The sequence below is a fragment of the Rousettus aegyptiacus genome, unplaced genomic scaffold (genome assembly GCF_014176215.1).
Source record: "Rousettus aegyptiacus isolate mRouAeg1 unplaced genomic scaffold, mRouAeg1.p scaffold_m13_p_16, whole genome shotgun sequence".
NCBI classification, from domain to species: Eukaryota; Metazoa; Chordata; class Mammalia; order Chiroptera; family Pteropodidae; genus Rousettus; species Rousettus aegyptiacus.
Genome location: NW_023416291.1, coordinates 20,263,772 through 20,272,235, shown reverse-complemented (window position 1 = coordinate 20,272,235; position 8,464 = coordinate 20,263,772). Strand labels below are relative to the sequence as shown.

General features: G+C 38.9%; 1 pseudogene; it reads left to right on the top strand.

The window, feature by feature from the left end:
- LOC118612781 lies at positions 1 to 119 on the top strand (annotated as a pseudogene).
- Positions 120 to 8,464: the final 8,345 nt, after the last annotated feature.

Sequence of the window (8,464 nt, the reverse complement as noted above, 5' to 3'; positions counted from 1 at the left end):
CTCGACAGCCTTGCTACCCTGAACGTGCCCAATCTCCTCTGATCTCGGTAGCTAAGCAGGGTTGGGCCTGGTTAGTAACTGGATGGGAGACCACCTAGGAAGACCAGCTGCTGTAGGCGTTAAAAGAAAAAAAAAAAGAAGAAGAAGTGTTTTTCTAAGAACTTGTGGATTTTATATGTATCTTTCTGTTATTGAGTTCTAATTTAATAACATTGTGGGGAGAGAGAGAATATCGTTTGTTTAATTTTATTCTTTTGAAATTTATTGAAAGTTATCTGATAGTCTATTTTGGTGAATGTTCCATGTGCCCTTGAAAATAATGTGTATTCTGAAATTGTTGGCACTAGTGTTCTGTAAATGTCATTTATGTCCAGTTGATTGATCTAGTTCAGATTTTCTTCAGCCTTATCTATTTTTTTGTCTCCTTGTTCTATCATTTACTGAGAGAGTAATGTTAAACCTCCACCTACAATGGAAAATTTGTGTATTTCTCCCTTTACTCCTGTCAGTTATGGCTTTAAATATTTAGAATTTCTGTTACTCCATATTTACAATTTTAGGATTTTTATATTTTCTTGACAAATTGATGCTTTAAACATTAAAAAAAATAGTCCCTTTATCTTTGTAATTGTCCTTGTCTTGGAGTCTTCTTTGTCTGATATTTATACAGCTGTTCTAGCTTTCTTATGATTAGTATTTGTAAAGTATATTGATTTTATTTTTTTAATTTGCTAATCTTTTTTTATGTCTAAAATATGTTCTCTTTCAGAGTATCATTAAGTCTTACTTTTTCAATCTAGTCTGACATTCTTAGCTTTTTAATTGGAGTGTTTAGTTCACTTACATTTAGTGCAATTATAATTGGTTTAAATTTATATCTTTTTTTTTTTTTTGCTTATTTACTCTTCTTTCCCATCTGTTTTCAGAGCAGGTGAGTATTTTTAGTATTTCATCTCCTTGAATTGCTTTTGAACTGTAGCTCTTGGCTTTACTTTTTAGTGGTTACTATAAGAATTACAATATACATTCTTATTTTATTGTAGTCTACCTTGAATTAATTTTTTTCACTCAAATATGATGTAAGAATTTGTCACTAATATACTTCCCTTCCATTGTGCTACTATTATTACTCATTTTACTTTTATGCATTTAATAACTTCACAATGCATTATGATGATTTTCTCTTTAACAATAAATTTTCTTTTAAAGAAATTAAGAAATGAAAAATGTTTTATATCCATGAACTTAGCATTTGTGGCATCCTTTATTGGTATGTGTGTGTAAGTCATTTCTAACTGGTATCATTTCCTTTCAGCTTGAAAATCTTTTCTTAACACTTCTTTTTTTGTGTGCAGACCTGCTGGTGATAAACTTGCTAAGCTTTGTTTATATGAAAATGTCTTTTACATTCCATGTTTGTGCACTTAATATCATATTTAAGAAATCTTTGCCAAACTCACCATCACTAAATTTTTTTCTATTGCATTTTCTAGACGTTGTAAAGTTTTAGCTTTTACATTTAGGTCTACAATCCATTGTGAGTTAATTTTTTTTGTAATGAGATAAGAGTCAGGGTTCATATATTGTATATCACTATTATATTGTTCTAGTACCATTTGTTGTAAAGATTATTCTTTCTCTATTGAATTGCTTTGACACTCGTTGAAAAGCAATAGACAATATACATGTAGAATTATTTCTGAATTCTCTATTTTGTCTTATTGATCTATAAGTTTATTTCTATAATAATACATTATCATGATTTGTGAATCATAGCTTTGTGAATCACACGTAAGTCTTCTAACTTTGTTCTTTTTTAAAATTATTTTGGTTCTTCTAGGTCCTTTGCAGTTTCAAACAAATTTTAGAATCAGCTTATCAATTTTTAAAAACAATTTCTAATTAGATTTTTATTAGGATTACATTGAATCTATATATCAATATAGAAAGCATATTGTAACAATATTGAGTCTTCTGATCCATGAACATGTTATATATCTGCATTTATTTAGGTCTTCCTTAATTTCTCACAGCAATGTTTTATAATTTTCAGTTTTCTAAATTTCAAGTCTTACATTTATTTCATCGAATTTATTACTAAGTATTTCACATTTTTGGTACTATTTTGTTATTGCTTTTTATTTCAGTTTCTAATTATGCATTGCTAGCATAGAGAAATACAGCTGTTAGTTGTACATTGGCCTTGTGTTCTGCAACTTTGTTATTCACTCATTACTTCTAGTAACTTTGTAAATTTTTAGGTTTTTTTTTTTTAACATAGACAAGCTGTCCTCAAATAAAGGCAGTTTTACTTCTTTCTTTTCAATATGGATATCTTCTATTTTCTTCCAGTTGATTTAGTGCATTGGTTAGGATCACAAATACCAAATGGTAAAAGTGTATATCCTTGCCTCTTTTCTGATTTAGGGGAAAGCATTAAGTCTTCCACCATTAAGTATAATGTTAACTATGTTTTTTTTTTTTTTTTTAAGGATGTTCTTTATCGGATTGAGAAAGATTCATTCTATTCTTGCTGTGAGTTTTTTTGTTTGTTTTAATAAAAGAATTTTATATTTTTTGAAATGCTTTTTCTGCATCTTTACAGATGACAACATTGGTTTATTTTCCATTAATGTGGTGAATTATATTGATTTCGAATGTTAAAACAACTTTACATTCCTGAGATAAAACTCATTCATGATATATTACCCTTCTTATTTATCATTGGATTCAATATGCTAAAATTTTGTTAAGAAATTCTGCGTCTGTGTTCTAAGGATAGTGATCTATGGTTTTCTTATAATGACTTTCTCTTCCTATAATATGCATAGGGTTTTGTTATCAAGATAATGCTGGACTTACAGAATTAGTAGCCAGTGTTCCCTCCTCTTCTGTTTTCTGAAAAGTTCATGTAGAATTTTTTTTTTTTAAATGTGTTTGACAGAATTCATCAGTGAGCCTATTTGAGTCTTCTTTGTGGAAAGGTTTTTAAACTAAAATGTTGTTTCTTTGCTAGTTGTAGTGCTCCGCATTTCTTATTATCTATTTCTTCTCGAGTGAGCTGTGGTATTTTGTTTTTCAAGAGATTTGTCCATTTCACCTAAGTTGATGACCTTATTGGCTTCAAGTTGTTCATAATATGTCCTATTATTCTTGTCATGTCTGTAGAATCTGTAGTAATGGCCCTAGTCTTGTTTTTGATTTGGTAATTTGTATCTTCTCTCTTTTATTTCTGATTAGTCTGACTAAAGGCTTATCCATTTGTTGATCTCAAAGAACCAATTTTTTACTTTATGAATTTTTCTCTATATTTTGTTTTTTTTTCTTTTTCTTATTTCTTATCTTTATCATCTCTTTGCTTCCATTTATTTTGCATTTTAATTTATTTTCTTTTTCTACTTTTCTAAGGTTGATGTTTAGGTCATTGATTTGAGAGCTTTCTTCTTTTCTAATGTAAGTGTCTAATGTTATAAATTTCCCTCTAAGCATTGCTTTAGTGACATCACACAAATTTTGATATGTTATGTTTTGTTTTCATTTTCATGGAATTCAAAATGTTTTCTAACTTCTTTTGTGATTTTTTTTTTTTGACCCAAGGGCACTTAGAAATATGTTGTTTAGGTTCCATTTATTTGGAGTCTTTGCAGACATCTCTCTGTGTTCATTTCTAGTTTAATTCCGTATGGTCAGAGAATATACTCTGTAGGGCTTGAATTCTTTTGTATTTATTGGCTCTTATGTTATGGCCCACACTATGCTCTATCTTGGTAAATGTTTTATCTGCCCTTGAAAAGAATGACTATTCACCTGTTGTTGGGTGCAGTGTTCTTCTCACATCATTAGGTCAAATTGGTTGATTGGATTGTTCAACTCTCCTATACCCTTACTGCTTTTATATTTACTTACTCTACCAATTATTGGGAGAGGGATGTTGCTTCTAGGCTTTGTTATTGTGGATCTGAATCGTCTAACAGTCAGTTCACAGAGACCCCAGATTCTCACCCTGCACATTTGAGCCAACTACTCAGGAGAACTCTGTGCACAGCTCCCTCCTGCCGAGGACCCTGTCCAGCACCCAATTCCAGCTGCCTTGGCAGCCTCAAACTTCAGCCTTATTACTCCCACCCAGCAAGACCATTGCACTCTGTTTGGGCTCAGCTCTCCGTGAGATGGTTTGAAGAGTGTTCCTGGGCAGGAAGCTAAAATGATTCTGGAGCTCACCTCTCCTGTGCTGCGCACAGCACACGGCAGCTAATTGCAGCTCTATAATTATTTGTTGAATAAGTGAATAAATTCAGGGTGATCCCCACACTGCCTATGGGCTTTTTAAATGTTTCTATTTCTGGAAGAAAGGAGCTCTGTGAAGCTGAAATAAGGACAACCAACGGATGATGGCGAGCAAGCAATTTCCACATTGTAAACTTGGCGGGGGGTCAGGTATCTGGAGTACTTAGAGGTTCTGGGCGTTCAGAAGAAGGAACTAATAGATTACAGATGTGGGTAAAATCATCGTGTGGAATCATCGTGTGGAGATTTTTCTCCCTTTCTGCATGAGAGAGTTCTGCTTTATCAGAAGGAAGAGCATCAGAAGCAACGGAGTCGGCTTAGGGCAGTGATGTTCAAATATTTTAGTCACACCTCCATTAATAAAAAAATATTTTTGATCATTTTGTATCTCCTAATAAACACAAACTTATTTATTTATAAACAATTTTCTATGTTTCTATTATTGGCCAAGGTGTGAAGGCATGTTTATCATTAAGGGTGATGTTTATCATTAAGGATAGTAAATACAAATTCATTTCCAATATATATTCTTAGTCATTCCAAACTTTTTGGCTGATCTCACGTCAGATTTCGCAAAATCTGATTATGTGAAAATGAAGCGTGACCTTGAATGGATGAAACAGAATAAGAAGATGTTTTACTATTTAACAGTTTCTCTCTCGCTCTAGAGGGTTTAGTTGGGCACCGTTTTGGAGAATTTGGGTTTAGAAAAAAGGCCGTAGGGAGGTTAGTGACCTCCCCGAAGGTCAGCCTCTGGCTCCCTTCCCGAAACCTCCAGCTTTCACAATGGAAGGCATGCTTCTGTCTCTAACTCCTGCACTGCTCTTGCTAATCCCTAGTTATGTGCGTCTAGTGACAAGGCAGCCAGTATGCTGGAAGTTGGCAGCCCTGAGGTTTGGGCCTCGTTAAAGCTTTGTCGCTAGTTTACTCAAACAATTCCGCTTCTGTGAATCTCGGCTTTCTCAGGTGCAAAATAGAGGCCCCATTGAATTCCCGGCCCTACCAGTCTGTAAAAAGTAGCTCGGCATAGCTGGCTTCCACAAATCCTGGGTTCGAATCCATGTAACATCTGTGTGGCCTCGAGCGAGTTCTTTACTTTAATGAGCCTTGTTTACTGACTTACAAAATAAAAATACATTTAATTTGTGAGGATCAGATGAGAGAGTATACATAAATCCAAAAACTAATATTTTTCTTTCTTTGTCGCTTATACATGCAGTTCTCAAAGTTTACATGGGAAATCAGAATTCCCTGGGGACTGTCCCCCCTCACTCCTCCTGCCCCACCCCATCTCTGTGGTGCTAAAACAGTGGGCTTGGGGCGGAGGTTCGTGATCTGCATTTTTATGGGCTTCTGGGTGGTTGTTTTTGCTGAGAGCACTGCACCAACCTCTGCACATCTTCTGCCACCTCAAACAGGGAATCTTGCACACTGAAGAAACCAAAGGACTGGACAGGTGAAGGCAAAGAAAACAAATGACCTGTGCTTCTGCAGTTCGAGCAGTCCCCAGGGAGGCTGCTCCGCATGCCACCTACTTATGGGTCTAGGCAGTGCTTTGCCAGCCCAGCCCAGCCCTTCTTTGCTGGAAAGTACGGCGTGGTCAGACCCTGTTTGTCAGCTCTCTTCTCTCTTCTCCCATGGCTCTGTTTTGACAGGTGTGTCTGAGGCTGGCGCAGCAGACGTTGCCAGCTAAGCCCCTGCCAGGAAAGAGGAGCTGGAGGAAGGCCCGGAGGTTCTGCCCAGCCCCCTGTCCTACCCCGGCTGCAGGGGCAGCGAGCCTGCTGGGTAGGAATGATGAGGAGGCCAAGGGCTTTTAGAGCTGCTCAAGGACATGCCCCAGGCCTGTGGCCTCAGGGAAGTCCCTTGCTTTCTTATAAGAAAGCTCAGGAGCTCCTTCAAAGCTTTGCAAATCCAATGGGGATTATAACACCCCAACAGTGAAGGCCATGATTTTAATCCAGTAACTGCAATCCCACAGCTATCATCTCTCAGCCCGGGTTTAGGCTTCACTGCCTTGGCCCTGGCAAGTTCCAAGAAAGCCACCAAGCTGGGCAGAAGGAAGAGGACTTAGTTAGAATTGCAGGACAGAGGAAGCAAGCACATTTCAGATGACTTCCAGAAACGGAAGGTCAGAGACAGGCAGTGCTGGGCTCACGGTCCCACACGGATGATGGTCCCAGAAGGGAAGAAGCACAACTAGCCCCAGTTCCGTGTCCACGGAGGGTCCCCATCACGGAGCTCACCCCAAATCCTCAGTCTGATGCAGCTGGATCCATTGCACCAAGTTTTGTTTTTGTTTGTTTGTTTGTATGTTTTTACCATTTTCAGAATAACATATTAACTTACAGTATTTGCTACAAGCTTTATGGTTCTGACTGCCCACCCTGCCGACCCCCATGGTCAGCTCTTGGGATTTTTAGCAGTACCTGTAATGGTCCAGATATTCTGAATGGTCACGTTAATACCAGGAGCTATTTGCAGAGGTGGGACAGAGAGAAGGATCAGGAGCTGCCCAATGGTCCCAACAGCGAAGTGGCCTAGGACTAGAGTTGTGACGAAACTAGAGACATGAGAAATCGCATTGACCAGGAACCAAGAGTTCTGGTCTGAGATGGGCAGTAAATCCCTCGGCTGCTTTCAGCCTTTGGTTTCTCACTTGAAAAGTAAACTGGTTGAGCCTGATGGTTTCCCAGCTCGGGCCTGGCTCAAACCAGGCAGGGAGTGTGGGCGTGAGAGTGTGCAGGGGTGCAGGAGTGTGGGGGCGCCAGTTCTGGCCACACCTCTGCAGAGGAAAGCGACAAGTGCCACTGTAACTCAAGAAGCTCTGAATCTGGATACTGGGGACCAACGTCATGTCTGAGGTTGACTGAATGGCAACCACTGCTAGGTTCTATGACTGAATTGCTTTCCCGCAAAATCCATAGATTGAGGACCTAAACCCCAAGGTGATCTAAGATGGTGTCTTGGGAGGTAATAAAGGTGAAATGAAGTCGTAAGGGTGGATCCCTAATCCAATAGGGCTGCAGTCTTCTAAGAAGAGAGCTTGCTCGCTCTCCTCCCTCCCTCCCACTCCTCTCTCTCTTCCAACTACTTCCCCAAAACTCTCTCTGCCAACCATGCGAACACATGGCAAGAAGGCAGCCATCTGCAAGCCAAGAAGAGCCGGCATCTTGATCTTGGACTTTCAGCCTCTGGAACGTTGAGAAAGTAAATTTCTGTCGTTCAAGCCACACAATCTGTGGCATTTTGTTATGACAGCCCAAGATGAGTAAGACACTGGGGAGGTGGCCAAGAGAATCATCTTACTTCCCCCTTGGCAACCTCATGGGGTAGGCTCGATTATAATTCCCACTTCACAGGGGCGGAGCAGAAGCACACAGAGGTTAACTCACACACGGTTGAGTTTCAATAGAAATATGTCTAAAAATGACATTACGTGACTGTGGGAAGTTAATTAATCTCTTCAAACCTCAGTTTCCCCATTTGTAAAGTGGAAATAATAGTAGTGCATATATACATGATGATGGATAGATGATATATATATATATATATATATATATATATAGCTACGTTATAAATTGTAGTGAAGATTAAATGAGTTAATATACACAAAGTGCTTAGAATGGTATTCCATTGCACAGTAACGCTTGTGCCTCTAATTTTTCCACATGACCCCTCTTCCTCTGCCTCTCCCTCTGTGGTCACAACCCACTGGATCAGGGAAGAGCCCCTGACTCAAGGGGATGGCAATCAGATTGTCTTCCTAGGGTTGGGACCAGGGACCAAGGGTATCTGAGGGCATTGCCATGAAGAGCAGGAACCACGTGGGAAACAAGGTGAGCTTTATTAATTTAGCAGCAAGACCCTAGAGCTTTGGGGCTAAAATGAGGTTGGAAAATAAGACAGATCTGGACACCTGAGTGATATCTCCTACTTCCCCCTTTTGTTTCTAAGACAAGAAGATAAAACAGGTAAGAAGGAAGGGACCAGGCTTGACCTGCCACAAAAGTCCTGGCTCTGAAGGGTCCACGGGAAATAATGGATAACTGGGTCTCCTGTGAATCAGCCAGCCTGCTTTGGGGGTGCATGAGGGAGCTCTGCCCTTGGGGGCCAGCTTTTAAGGCACATCTCTTAGTCTGCTGGGGCTGCTATAATGTAATATCATAGACCAGGAGGC